We start from the raw sequence: 16,295 nt of genomic DNA, 5'->3' as shown, positions 1-16,295 counted from the left end.
CCGTTAGAAGTACTGAAGAATATTCTGATATTGTGATGATTATCTGTATTTTATTAAAATCTCAAGATATTGATGAGTAGTTATTCGGAAAATATTTTTTTTTATTAATTGATTCTTGATTTTAGCTCTAAAAATTCATGGATCATATTTGGGAACTGAAAGACAGAATTCAGTATAGCAACAATAACAGTATGGGTGAAAGTTACAATGTTCTTCATTCGAAATTGTCGAATGGATGATTTGAGATTGAAGAGCAGAAGATAAGCGCGCATCCACCATAATGAAAATTGGAAAATTTAAGGAGGGCAGGGAAGTTTCAACAAGTTATTTTAGGCGTTCCTATAATAAATTGAACAGCTGAATGCTACGTGAGAAATTCAGTTGGATGAACGAAATATTTAAAAAAATTAACTTAATACAGTCAAAACTAGAATTGTTAGGTACTATGATCAAATATGCATAAACCAATTCGAAAAAGATTCATTATTGTCACGAGAATAATCAAAGAAGTAACAATAAAAAGAATTATATAATTAAAAATTGAAATTTGAAAAAAACGCGATACCTACCTAATGAGCAACAGAAACGAAAAAAATATGAGTAATTAAATCAAATCAAAAGGTAATCAGATCCATTCAGATGTAACAACATGAAAGGTATAAAACTGAAATAATAAATTTCATAGGTAAATATAGAAATAAATTCTATTTTATGAATAGTTCAAATATTCTCAGGGAAATATTGGAATGTTTCAATTTATGAAACTAGATGGCACTACTGTTGCCAAATATTCACAATTCATTCATTTCTCTAAAGATGAACAAGAGATCTGCAATTAGGTACAGAACAATGAAAATCATTCGAAATTGAATTTAATTCCACATTTTGAATAGTGTTATACATATAAATAAAAAAGAGGATGATGAAAGAAAGAAAGATACCAGGAAATAATAAGAGAATACCTAAACATTTCTGAAAATGAAGGACAATCAAAATGAACCTAATAATCATTCAATCAAGAGAATAAAAGAATGATAGTAAATCAGAGAGAATAAAGATCATTTCTTCAATTAAATCAATCAAATCCTATGAAAGAAGAAAACAAGTAAGAAGAAAGCAAGCAACATTATTTCATGCTCGATAAAAGATATAACTGAACGACGAAGAAAGGACCAAACATTCTCAACTAACGAAGTCGACAAGATGAGTTGAAACCAATCTAGACATCTGTTCAACCATGAAATCAGTGTCACATCTCTCATTCGATATGAGGTCATTCTTGTTAATACACACAACCATTACTGTTATTTTCGATCTGAATACAGAGGTCCCGCATTCGTCAACAAAATATCACGATATCATCAGTGTCGTGCCAAGCCACAGAACAACTTTCAAATTTCGAAATGTTGACATTAATTGGCGATAACACACCTGCGAAAATTTGGAATCCTACTAGGTTTTCGAGTCAAAGTTACTTACAAGGATTTTTTTAAGTTGAAAGGTCTTAACTTATGCAATTCATATCCAGGTATAATTTATGAAATAATAAATAATGGTTTGAGCCGCAATCGTTTGAAAATTGATTTTGAATCGAACATGAAATGAAAGTTATTATATATTTCCACTTTTATATTTTTTATATATGAATTACAATTTATTCGCTACCCAGTAAAGCTTCTTCAGATTTTAAATTTTTAACTGAAATTTCAAGAATTAGTAACGGGTATTTGTTTTCAAGGTACCTATATAGCTTTAAGTTGACATTACTGTTCAAGATGGCGACCGATTTAACAGCTGTCAATGATTTATTCTCAGTTTGGTTTGGCAATTCATCATGAATAGACTCACTCCTGAACAACGCTTGCAAATAGTGCAATTTCATTTCGAAAATAATGGTTTTGTGCGGAATACGTATCGCGCACTACGTCCATTTTATTGTCGACAAAATCGAAGCGCACTTCTGGTTGAATGGCTACGTCCACAAACAAAACTGCCGCATTTGGAGATAAGCTAATACTCAAGTATATGTCGAAACACCGTTACATTCAGAAAAACTGACTGTTTGGTGCGCTTTATGGGCTGGTGGAATCATTGGTCCGTACTTCTTCAAAAACGATGATGGCCAGAACGTTACAGTCAATGGTGATCGGTATAGAGCCATGATTACTAACTTTTTCATTCCTGAATTGAACAACCATGATGTCCAGGAGCTGTGGTTCCAACAAGACGGCGCAATATGTCACACAGCTCGTGCCACAATCGATTTATTGAAAGACACGTTTGGTGACCGCCTAATTTCACGTTTTGGAACTGTGAACTGGCCTCCAAGATCTTGTGATTTAACACCAATATACTACTTTCTGTGGGGCTATGTAAAGTCATTGGTCTATGCGGATAAGCCACAAACCCTTGACCATTTGGAAGACAACATTCGCCGTGTTATTGCCGATATACGGACACAAATGTTGGTCGATCGAAAATTGGACGTCCAGATTGGACTACATCCGAGCCAGCCGTGGCGATCATATGCCAGAAATCATATTTAAAATGTAATGCCACAAGATTATCTTGCGGATAAATGAAATTCATGTCAATCGAATAATCCATCGTTGTTTTATTGCAATTTAAAGTTCTATAGCTCTAAAAAAAACTGTAAGGGCAGGAACATACATGTAATCAGAAATAAATCCTTGGAATTCCAGCAAAATATTTGAGAGCAGCGAGTTACACTCTGTGTTCAAAAATATTGCAATCTCATGCCTATTTATTTCTAGAGCTCCTGGGAATGTTAAGCCATTACTCTTTATGTTCAGTACGTAGATTTTCAAAATTATGGTAAACGTAGGTATATCCTAATTCTAAAAAGTGATTGGACTATGTGGAATCATTCTTGCTGTTAAGGAAACTATTTTTAATAATTCAATTTTCATCTGAGAAGTTCTTCCTGTCGATTTATCATCTTTTGTTGTGGGATCTTTGTTGTTTTTTATCAATTTTCCTGATATGTATATGAATTTGTTCTCATATTATAATTATTTTCAGATATGCAGCAATTTTGTCCAGAAATTCCTTTGGTGTTACGAAATAATTGTAATTTATGGAATTTTATAGTGAAAATATAATTACTGTCGTTTTTCATTTTGATTATCTTTCATCATATTTCTATAAGGGTTATAATTGTACCTTCTGATGAATTCATGTCGCACTAAGATTTCAATTATTCTTTGAATCTATTTAAAATATTATCAGAAATATTTGCTATGGCCTTTCTTCTTGATGATGTTAAAATAACTTGCAAGAGAATCGTTTCCAATACAACCCTGATGTCATTCCGAAAATGGCGGATACATCGTTCCTCCCATCTCATCAAAGATTCCTCTACCTACGGCTTACCGGCAAACCTGCTGACCTCTCTTATTTCACCGATTCTTGGGAAGTCTTTTTCTTCTTTTCGAGATACCAGATGAGAGAACACAATGTACTAGGTTTCTATAGATCATTGTTAAAAAAAGAATTATTTACGAGATTATTCATCAGAATCCGTTTGAAAATCTGGAGAAAGAAGAAATGTTGGCTGAAGATTATCTGCAAACATGTGGTTTAATCTAAATCATAGATCTCAAGATAGAGACGGTTATGCTATATTAATAATCGCCAACCTCAACTATAAAAGGCACTTAGATGAATGGATTTGAAAATCTATATTGAAAAATTTTTTCGTCAATTCCCAACAAAATTTTTAATGTTTTACAAAGTGTCACGTTATATCTATGTATACATCGAATAAATTCAAATCGTCATCCGGCTGCATATGTATGCAGCCTCGACAAAAATCAGCATTCTTCTGATAATGTTGTCTCTGGCATTCGAAAATCCTAATCAAGGAGAAGCTATTCCTAATTAATCGATCCACATTGAATCAAGTCATAGATTCCAAAGGTAAATTTGAATTTTCGCAAAGCCTTTCTTATTTTCATTTCCAGATGGATCTGATTCGACACATTTTTGCATTGATATCACCTAAAACGAGTCGAAAGGATATTTTTTTCAGATTAAGAAATGATCTGAAAGTTTGAATTACGATTCTTCGTAATCTAAATTGCATTTCAAGTCACCATACTGGAATAACGTAACTATCTTAACTGTGACGTGAGATACTGCTCTGGTTAAGATAACAGGATATCATAACTGCTTATTTTTTCAATCTTTTTTTTTGTCAACTTTCTACATATTCGAAATTAATCAGAATTTTTATCAGAATATTGAGAAAGTGGCGGAAAATCTTCTATAAAATGGGCAAAAATCGGTATTTTTTTAAAATAGGTATCTTGGTATACCGTATACATGGAGTTGATGGATTCTAGAAAAAGAAATCTTCCAGTCAACTTTTTCAAATCTATGATTTAAACTAATTAATAATTGCATTCAGTGTTTTTTGCTTCTTACCATGTCTTCAATATTCATCATATATAATGAGGATTCATTGTTAATTATATAGGTACACAGTTTTCCACTGATGCCTAATTGTAATGAATTGAAAATAAGTAGGTACCCATTTTTTGTCGTACCGAGAATAATTAACATTTATTATGGTAATAACCAACACGTCTGTGGTTCAACAAACAATTAAAACATGTATGCATAGCTCAATTAGGAATACAGAAAAAAGTTTTTATTCAGTCAATGACTGGCTAATTATTTAGGTGTACATTCGGTCACCTTGGATAATTTAATCTGAAAATCTCTTTTTGAGCGCACATTTGGCACAATGTCAATAATCTCAATAATTTGATGATTTCAGTTGAAACAAATCAAATAACTGTACTTAGTTGTTACTAGTATTATTAGTTCAAACTTTGCAATTGAAGACTGTAAGATAATAAAGAATAGTTTGTTTTTACTTTTACTGAAAAAATAGAAATATTACAAAAATCATGTATACCACTCGATTCAAAAGTCTCTTTTCTATTTTTTTGAGGTGCTAACCTATTGAATATTTTCTCAATTGAAGATCACCAAACTAAACTTATTCACAGTAGAAACATAAATTTCTCAGAAAAATATAAATATAAATAAAAAACATAAAATGAAAGTATATCTATTTTTAGGTAAATTCCACTAAAGTTCATAGCAGATTCACTTTTAAACTACCAGTTGTCCTGTTGAATATTAAATGTCATAAGAGATCTATCTTATCCGAAATCTCCGACTAGATCAGATCGTAAAATTACGAAATCGACCACTGTCAAATTCGAAATGCGAAAAACTATTCAATTATGTGAGGAAAATTAATAATTAATTTGTGAGGAAGAGATAAAAAAGAAATAAAACTTTTATAGTCATTAAAAGCCATAAAACGATCTTTATTGCGCGTAGATTATACGTTTCAAATTTTTTTCATGAATGAAACGGACGAAACTTGATAGTTTCGTGGGTGGAACAGAACGAATTTCTGCATTTCTGGAATTCGGCTGTGAGATTTATGATATATGCAAACTTTTTTTTATTCGTTTTATAATAAACTTAAGATTTTACGACATTTCAGTTGATTAAACGACTAGTTTTAGTATTCATTTCAACGCTTTGAAAGTAAATAAGCGTATTCAATTTATACCTAATTATAATTTTTTCGTTAACTTGAAAAACTGCGACCCTATTATTTTTATAACCTACTTTTTTATTACAACCACAGAAAATTCGAGAGGAATAAAGAAAAATATCGGCCAATATTCCCGTGACCATAAAACGGATGAAATAGAGATTTTGTGTGTATGAAATAACAATTTGAAGCTCCCTGCAAAATTTAAAAATGATCATTTCACAAGAATCATAGAAAATTCAAAGAGAATATTGAAAAATGAATAACCAATATTTTCGTGATGAGTCGAAATTTTACATGTACTTATACCAATCTCATTCAAATGTTCCGTCTAAACGAGCTTAAAGTACCTATATCCGTTCCATTCACATTGAATTCTGACGTTTCCTGCTGAACTGTTTGTTTTCAGTACATGTAGGTACTGTCATTGATCATTTAGAAATGGTGAAATTATTTATTATTAGTATTTTGGATTAAAAATTCTTTAAGTCAATTAAAAAGAATATCTCAAAAGAATAAAGTAAATATAGAATCTAAATGAATTTTTTTTATTTGAATACGTCAAACGTTTTCAATCGTTCATTTTCGGGATTTGTTACTGATTCAACTCAAAAATTCATCCCGGTATAGAGAATAACAATTTTTCTAAGAAAATGAATGCCGTTCGAGGAAAAAAAGAGCATGTTTTATTCGAAGAAACCATTTTTTGTAACTCGACCGAAATTGTCAAACATCCAGTGGTATCACAAAAGTCACCATTTCAATAGTTTCATTTCTTATGAAATTATATCAATAAGTACAGTGTTACTTTTGTTTAAATTTTTCATCATTTCTCACCGAAAGAATGCCGTGGAATTTTATGAAGACTATTCCCAACTTTCTAATCACCAGGTGGTCAATTCTTACGTAACAAATGCACAACCCTATCGTAAAAAAGAAAGTAGGTCGAAAGGCTTGTGTTACATAACTTTCTTTTTCTCGTCCCATCGCAGGTCGATGGATCATTTGTCACGTAAGAAGGGTTAGTAATTCTTGGGAAGTTGATCGGTAACAAGGATCTAACACTTCGGAAGTTTCGTCGAAGTGGAAGTTCGCGTAAATGTGAAAACGAAGATGAAGTGAAAAGTGTCGAAGTTTTTTTATAATTCAAAGTATTTTTAACAACAATCCATCAATAATATTATCATGGTGTGAAAATCTGCCAGTTCTTCTCAAGAAACGAATATAATATTAGTATTCAACTGAAGGTGTTCCCCAAGGTTGTCTTTTTGAACACATTCAATTCACGTCCATCAATGAATAACCAACAAGTTTATATGATCAATGGCTAGAGATGAATGATTCACACTGCATCCGTTCATTCAATTACCTTATTTTCTGCACATTTGAACATTATTAGACTATTTTCAATAGATTTTTGCATTTCATTCGCATTAAACTTTTTTTGATCGGAAATCTGGCATCCAGACAATCGATAAGCCTTGAATGTTTCGACCGAATTCTCCTTTCTAGTTTTTTTTTACATATCAACGGCATTATGGAGATCCCACACCTATAATCATATTTCTCTCTAAAGGTGATTTCCCCCTTTTAACGGTAATATGCATGCTAATGTTTACCCGAATGTGCAATTTTCGTGTCCTTATTTCGACTAATTGCAATTTATCAATAGATTTCGATCTATCCGTTATAGTTGAGAAACGTCTGAAACACCTTTTTTTTTGTTAAACTCGTGATGGAATGTCAGTTCCTTATTATCAAGTCCTACCAGATAGAATCGGAATTAAATCAATGTTTTCAATGAAAAAAAAAGGAGAACGCAATCAATTGATGGAGACCACCGAACTGTACATAGGTATATATGTGGCCTCCAGGAGTTCAATTGGCACAAAAATGAACAATCGCTCAAAAGCTACTGATTTCACATCAGTGCTTCTCTCTAAATATATATTTTTTTTGATATTACCAATTTTCGCTATTTTTATATTCTGATGACGGGGTCAAGACAAAATCTAGAATGAACGTCATCATAATTTTTCTATATTTATACTTGCGAAATCTTATTTCTGTCGGATCTATTGTTACGAAATTATCAGATAATATTTTTCCCTATTTTGATAGAGTTTTCTATCAACACAAAATATCGGATCATTTTTCACGGGAATATTGTTTTTTCCAATAATTCCTTGAATTCCCGATGCTTCTGTTCACGCGAAAAACATGAAATTCTAAACGAGTCTTGAATTTATCATTCTACATCGAATTGTAAATTTTCATCTCGATGGAATTAGCAGTTTTGACATTAGACCAAAAACATTTGGGACGTTATATGGTTGAGCTTGGACTTTAACAGTAAAGTAATATTTTTTTATAAAATTTGTCGCATTTTCTTTTCAATCTCACCAACACAATACCAGGAATCGTTCTATTCAAGAGCATAATTTTTCACCAATTCAAAAAAGGGGAAAAGGAAAATGGCTCATAGGTACTGAAAACTCATGTAAAATGCCAACTTCGCTATAATTTTTCGCTATCTAGAATATAGGTATCCCAAAATATCTTTGAATTTTTTTCTGATTTTTCTATAATATCCATTATTATCCAACCTAAAAAAATTAAAAATCATGGAAATTATAATTATTAACAATTTAATCCAACACAAACTTGAAATCACATCAGTATGAAATTAATTTACTTTGAATAGGTATCAATGGCACCAATTCACCTTTTGCTAATATAATAATTAGATATTTCGAATTAAATTGTGTTATGGAATACTCAATGAATCGTTCAAATCATTCCTTTTTATATATTGTTTTTCTTTATACTTGGTTCCACAGATTATTGCCATTTATACTATTTTTTTCTACTCGATATAGCTATATTGTGTAATTTTAGATGATAATTAAACAGTAAAACAATTTAATTTCTCACTCTCAATGAAATTCAATTCCAATCCAATACATAATTTGAGTGTACAAATTTTATAGTTAGATATAGAAAGATAAATGGTGAATAGAAAACGACACAAAATATATTAAAAAAAAACCGCACTTGTTAGTTGATCGTTTTAATTTAATGAAACTTTTGTTACAACTCCTTCGTGATCAGTATATCTTCTTTTTATAAATGCTCAGCCCAAAAATGTATCATGGAACACTTGCTTTATATTTCTTGGTCACAGCCAAAGTATTAACCAATTTCTTACCAGACCGCTTCGGTATTTTTACGACCCTAGCGATTCAGTTTGAAGACCCTATAAACAGCACTCCAAAAAACCAACTAAATGGTGCTTATTTATTTGACACCTGCGGTCGCTTACACGCTGATGCAACTCCGAAATTTTACTTTTCATTTGCACACCCGAAAAATCCTCACCGAACAACAACTTCAATATAGGTATCTATAATCTGGAATGTTTTTCGAATATGTCTCTAGACGAGATTCAGCCTCTAACGAAAAATGAGCAATATTTATTTGGTCTCCAAGGGCGCAATTACCGCATGAATAACCGAGCGCCCAAAAGCTCTCGTAATTTTTTTCGATATTATGTTTGAATTTTCTGTAGTTATATCGCTATCTACATGAAATTTTGCTCGGCGCTTGAGATTTTAATATTTTCCATAGGATTTATACAATTTCAAAAGGTTATTCTGGCAACACTGCGCATTATTTTTTTATATTCATTATGACATTTAGTTATGGAAAAATACAACCTTCAGCAAAGTTTAGAAATTGTTTAATAATAGGTATAAGTGCTTATTTTTGAATAAACTGAGAGAAATTTAACAATAATTCATGAATGGATGGATTTTTCATCGTTCTTTTCTATATAGGTTCACTCAAAATTTGAACTTCGTTGGTTTTTTATGGTTATGGAAATATTGGGTAAATTATTTGCGATATACTTTTCAAATTTTCTCTAGTTCTGGCGAAGCGACCGAGATGATATTCTCATTGAAGCTTGTTTTCTTACGAGAAATGTTACTATGAAGAAATGCCTTTTTCCAACTTCGAACTGTATCTTGTAAACTAATCATATGATTGAGTTAAACCCAAAGACTTTATTGTTCAGGAGAGCATCCACAAAATACGATAAATTAAGGAAAATTAACAAGTTATAATTCAGAATCTCTAGATGGTTTTTACCCATTAAAGATCTCGACCGCAACATTCAAGTTTCGAAATTATTTTAAGATTCTAGGAATCTCATATTAGAGAGGGAGTTATTTTGTTACGACTGGACAGACGGACAGCATTGAATTAGAGGACGTATCCGACATCAGTGGCTCAAACTCAATCGTTTGTAACTACTTTCCGGTCAGAAATTCAAAATTTACAGATTTTGTCGAAACGTTCAGGAGACAACCTCCCATAAAAATGTTAAAATTTATTTTTTCGACAACAAACTCCATCTAAAGAACAATAAATTCACAGCAAAGCGTCATAGAATAGCATTAATAAAGCCGGCTCAACATTTCCAGCCAGACCCTATCCAAAATTCTATGGTCTCAACACTCCCAACAAAAACGGAAAAATCCCAGACAGAATTCGGTCAGAAAGGCCGAAAATCTCGTCGCACAGACAAAACGGCGGTGTCAACGAACACCCAGGACCCTATTGATTTTCGATTAGCGATGCATCCCCTAACGCATGTGCAAGGGCCCCCGAATCCCCGAAGATGGAACGCAGCCCGTCGTCGACACAGAATTCCATCATCAGCATACGACCGAAGAGCGCGGGGGGAGCGGGACGAACCGGTGCCCCGCCGGCTTGATTGGCGACCCCGTTGCCATGGCGACGCCGGGTGGGGTCGTCACAGCCATCTTGACAGCGACGGTGCCGGGCGCAGCGACGAGATCAGCTGATCTCGTTAGGGGGATGCTGCATCGGGCGCACAAATGGAATTAAGCGGCCTTAATCGGGGCCGTTATTGTCTCCGGCCATCGATCGGTGAGCCGTCGGGACGCCGGACGACGTCCCTCCAGCTGGGCGCTCTCAAGGTCCTATCGAAAATGGGGGACGAAACGCTGATCGGTTTGGCGTCTAGAGTGCTCTGGGCTTAATTGGTAAAGTTTGGGGTTTGTGTCACGAATTGCGAAGAAACTGACTCGTGTGGTTTAATAATGGTGGCGAAGATCTTTTGTTTCGCTTTAACCCGCCGCTCACCGGCATCTCGACTTCGAGCATTCGGAGCTCCTTCGAGCGAACATCCTATCCACAGAGTTGGGCAATAAAGGTGCCACCTTTTTTGAGTAGAAACTCTCGTTGAACTGGAAAATCAATGCCTTCTTTGGCTGCTTTTTAGAATCAGTAAATCACACTAGTAGTTCCGAACTATTCCTAGTCTTTTACTAGCTTCTTTACTCCGTCTAACCTTTGCATAAGTCCATTTGTTTGAGTAACGGCAAATGTCAGGGATCGAAGGAAAGTTGAAAATAAACTGTGAGACTCTATTCCGCACGTTTCATTCTATATTGGAAGATTGATTAGATACACAGGTTATTGATTATGCCACCATAACAGTTATAGTTTTTGAGACCCTAGTTAATTGATGTTATATATGATACTATCTATTAGACAAGTACATACCTGAAATAATACCTGAATCAAGGAAAACAACCTGATATTCTACAACAAAAAGAAAGGACTCTCAGTAAAACCTAACCCAACCTAACCTAGCCTAACCTGGTATTCTACAATGACATATAAAATGACTCTCAGCAAAAACATAATACACACCAGACGATTAGCACCTTCAGATTTAAAGTTCAAAACGTAGTTATGAATGTGTTTTGTTACAATATAACGGTAACAAAAATGGTTCAATCCCTTTCGGTTATATTCTACTACCATGAAGGAGGAATGTGAAAAATTGCACTTGTTTCAAAAATATTAGATAAGACGAACTTCAATGGACAATTGATTATATTGAATATTGATTCAAAAATTATAAATTTTCACCTTGGACAGCACAATGGATATACCTACAAACTATATTTGGTTTTAATGCTTTCGGGAGAACAGCTAAAAATGAACACTGGATTGACAGAAATTGGCTACCAATATATGTCATAATTCAAGGAAAAGAACATGTGATCAACGAAGCGTTGCATACTTAGTTGAGGCTGATGAAGCAATTTCTGAAATCTTGAAATTAAGATGGAAATTTTTTTGGATGACTCCCTAGGATTTCCATGGAAAAACTAAAATCTGGTATATATTCAAATGTTCTCGAATAAGGCAACTTGTTAAAGATCCACAGTTCACCACATCAATGAACGATACTGTATCTAACACTTTGTGTTCATTTTCACTACAAAATTTTCTTGGGAATCATGAAGCAGAGTATTTGAAAAGTGAAAGTAAACGTAAACGTGAAGTTGTAAATAAAAAATGCTGAATATCTCAAAATAACAGATATTAATTTTCTTATATATCAAAGTATAAGGATAAGAAGATTTTCGTTGAACAGTTCGCTGAAACTTAATTAATATTCACTAATTGCAATAAGTTTCTAAACCCATCAATATTTGAGGACATGTATTGCAGAATAAGTAACGAAGTTTCCTTCAACACTTTTTAACAATATCAAAATGTATGCCTATATGACACCTGAAAATGTATTTAAAACCGAATTCTTGTCAGTCTAAAAAAACATACAAGTTAACCCATTATTCAATAAAGTGCGATACAATTTATTTACTGAGTTATGTGTAGTGAAATCGGTGAAAAAGTGCAAATACCAGTGTTTTCGAAAAGGAGTAAAGGAATAACACTCACCATATTTGGTTCAGACGGATTCATATTCCTGAAACAAAAATACAAAATATCAGTTGGAATATCTCACAGAACTATTGGAATGATGAGTTTGAAGAGAAACTCTTCAGATATTTAAGTAGGTACAGAGTAGAGTATTCAGTAAAGATACATGTAATTAATTCGTAAAACTAATTCTCCTTCCGTAATAACTGATATATTTTATTTATTATCGATAGTTTGGAGGAAAATAGCAAGAATATTTATTATTAGTTTCTGTGAATTTTTTTAGTGAGCTGTTCCGTCGGTAGAAATTGTAAATAACTACTTTATTTTGAGGCGAAGTAAATGCTTTTTTTTGTTTTTAGATATATCGCCCGAATCATACAGAAATATTTTATAAACTTTGATTTTTTCTTCTACAAAATTAATTTTATAAGAATCGAAGCTATATTGAATTAGTTTAGAAAGTTTTTAGAATTATTCACTAATAAAAGGTGCATAATATTTTTATCGATGAAATAGCCTTCTGTTTTAATTTAACACAAAATAAATTTAAAATGTCGAAAATTCTAGAAGTGTATTCTATGGATATAGGTACCTAGTGAAATCAAAAATAGAACATCAAATCAGCGAATAGATTTAGATTGTAGAATAAAGACATGAAGTTTAATGCAAAATTTCCTGAAAATTGATAATTCAAAAACTGCTCATCTGATTGTGTTATCTAAAATTTCATCTTTATCAATTATAGGCTATTACTTGTGGCCTTGTGGGGTGGAAATATAGTTGTTTTTGTTGATCTACTTTCGCTGAACTTAATGCTAAATGCATAGTAGGCTATATTTCACATACCTAGGTACCAAATAAATATCGACCCTATTTATATTATCCAAAAGTTTTCATTCCTTTAAGAAAATCATTCCAAATAAATTTGACACATACCTATCTCAACAATTTTATGTTGAGCAGGTTCAGTATTTTAGTGGTGATCAGTTTGTATAACATACTTGAGTTCCTCCAGATTTTGAAATTTAACCTGATACAAACATGCTAGCAAAAGCTACAAGTGCAAATTGCAAACATTCCACATATGTATACACTTACATTAAATTTCTCAACAATTATCATGTATTGCATATGAAATTCTCAGTTCAAATGATGAGTTAATCCCAACTTGCCGCATAAAACCTCTTAGAGTTTTCATAACCTTTCCTTTTAACAACGTTCTTCATTCACATTTTACAACCAATAGCCAATACAATAATTGCACACAACTTTGTTGGAGTACCTAGAGAAGACTTGGATGGCCTCCCTAGTTGGACATCGGACAATGGGATGCGCCATCTCGATAATAGCTGCTAAAAGTAAATAGGCATATTCATTTTGTAATGTTTATATTCATGCTTTTCGATATATTGTCGTGTTTTTGCTTGGTTGACGGCTTGTTAGCTCGGATAACGATGTGTCTGAAAGTCTCACACTTGGCGATAACGCTCTTGGTGTCGGATGACTTTGGCGACATGTCTTGAGGTCGCGACACTTGATAATTGTGTTATTATGGTCGCTGGTGGTGATTATTTTGGTATCTGTTGGTTTTTGAACTTGATTTCCCGGAAATTTGAGTTAATTATAGCCGTAGTAATGGGAGATATGACAACGTTGATATCTGGTTCATTACTTCTGCCATTGAAAATCTGATAATAGCAATTCCAACTCAATACTACAATTCATCTTGATCATGTCACCAAAATCATAGAAGTTTTAAGTTTACATAATTACATCATAATGAATCACATCTCAAATACATCTACCTAGAGTTCTGCAGCTTCTAAGGGCGCAATAGGCTGTTATCGAACCAGCTCAAAAGCTCCTGAAGCAAAAACCTTGGTTTCTCGAATTTTCTTCAATATTTCATTGGATAATTCCAAGGATTTTTAGTCATGATATTATATAAGTTTTTATCATATCTGTGGTTTTCTAATTTGATTTTTCCAATATTCTCGAACGATATTTTCGAACCCAATGATCAACTTTTGTTTTAATAGTATAATTTGTTTTTCTTTCACGTTTTCGTATCAATTATACATTACGGAGAGGTTATCCCCCCATTTTCTAATGAGCTTTTCCCCTACTGAAATGAATATTTCATTTGATTTAGGGTTGTAGTGTTTTCAACAGGCTAACAATTCATTTTTAACGTTATTTTTGGTCTTTTGAGAAAAAGTTCGAAAACTGAGGAAAATCACATTGTGCAAATTTGATGTGTCATATAAGTCTGTAGTTTTTCGTTTCTCATGAAATCAGCGTTGGAAAGATTCAGTATCCAGTAAAATGAGCTCGAAAAAGCTCCTTATCCTAGAATAGTCTTGGTTGCTTTGTATATTCATAAAATTGGGAAACCTATTTTTCTTTTTTTGGTCAATTTATTTACTGCTGTGAAATTTCATGCTTTTTATCTCATTACTTATATCTCTTCTTCGTATTAAAACATTCACTGAAAGAAATGCACCTACCTATTTATTGTATTGAAGAATAGCAATTATTGAATCGATTTCATTGATACAATGTATTTTTTCAGTAATATAATAAAATTTCATCCTCAACGTATACTACTATTCATTGCTATAATGAATGTCCAGCAATGTCACAGTTCTGAAATTGATGTTGAATGTTCGTTGTTCCGATTTAATAATATTCATTGGAACTTTTTTCATTGGAGTCATGGGTACATTTACTGCTTCGGATAATTTTAAAGAACAATAATTTCATATAAAGTGTTGATATAAGGTACAACCGATCGGATAATGAACCGAACATTGTTATAATGAACATTGCATTGGTGTTCCTTAATACATTGAAAAATTTCATTCTACTAATATTTCGTTCGAAAAAATAATTACTGAATTCATCAGTATCATGAAGATTTTCATTGAATTTATATACACAATAAAATAATAATAATAACACTCCTGGCTCAGTGTTATGTTAGTTTCGTAATTGTGCATGTTTTCAAAAAGAATATAAACGCTTTATCTAGTATATAGAAATAATGTGAGTATTATACTCATGGTTCATTCCCTAAGAAATAATAACGGCCAATGATAAGGAATTAATAATCTTTAATCACTTTTCTCCTTCGATTTCTAGAATTATCAGATTAATATGATTTTAAACAAGGTAAATTAATTCAATGATACTACAACAAATTTTATTTTGATATTAACAACATTGAGATCCATTCATGAGGATAAAAGTAACCCTTAACGAATGACAAAATGGATTGCATGCACAATAATGGTGAGAGAATTCATTTTTAATGCTTCTCTTATTGTTCAATTCATACAAATTTGTTCACTAAAGAATTCATTAAAAATATCAAATCGCTAAATAAGTCGTCAAAAAAAACGTAGAGAACTACTCGCAATATTACTGGCTATTATTCCCCGGGAATTATAGCTATCATCATTGAATTGAGGTATTAATAAAATAATTATGTATATACAAATATCCGAGTCATAATCAAAACTACCAAACCACTAAGAGAATTTTAACGAAATATTCACACGCTCGATATATCCTCCCAAAAGTCTCTTCCATCGGAACAACTCGACAAAGAACTTTGTGGGTGCCCAGCTTACACGAACCGGTCCTGCCCCAATCGACCGAACATCCCATCCCCTGCCCCCTCTCGACCCCCTCGTCATGGACCTGCCCCAATTCGGCGATTTCAATATACGGTGGGACGTATTTACCATAATATTCCGTGCGCGCAGTCACAGAACCGGTATCATTAAACTGTCGCGCGGTCGGCGGACGCAAAAAAGCGTATATGTATAAATATACGTATCCAAAATGCAGAAATTGCACCGGGGGCATTATATCTGGCACGTATGGTGGGCAGCGTACACGGAAAACGAATAAACGTCATCTGGTG

The sequence above is a fragment of the Harmonia axyridis genome, chromosome 1 (assembly GCF_914767665.1).
Source record: "Harmonia axyridis chromosome 1, icHarAxyr1.1, whole genome shotgun sequence".
Classification (NCBI taxonomy): domain Eukaryota; kingdom Metazoa; phylum Arthropoda; class Insecta; order Coleoptera; family Coccinellidae; genus Harmonia; species Harmonia axyridis.
Note: the sequence above shows the minus strand (reverse complement) of the source record.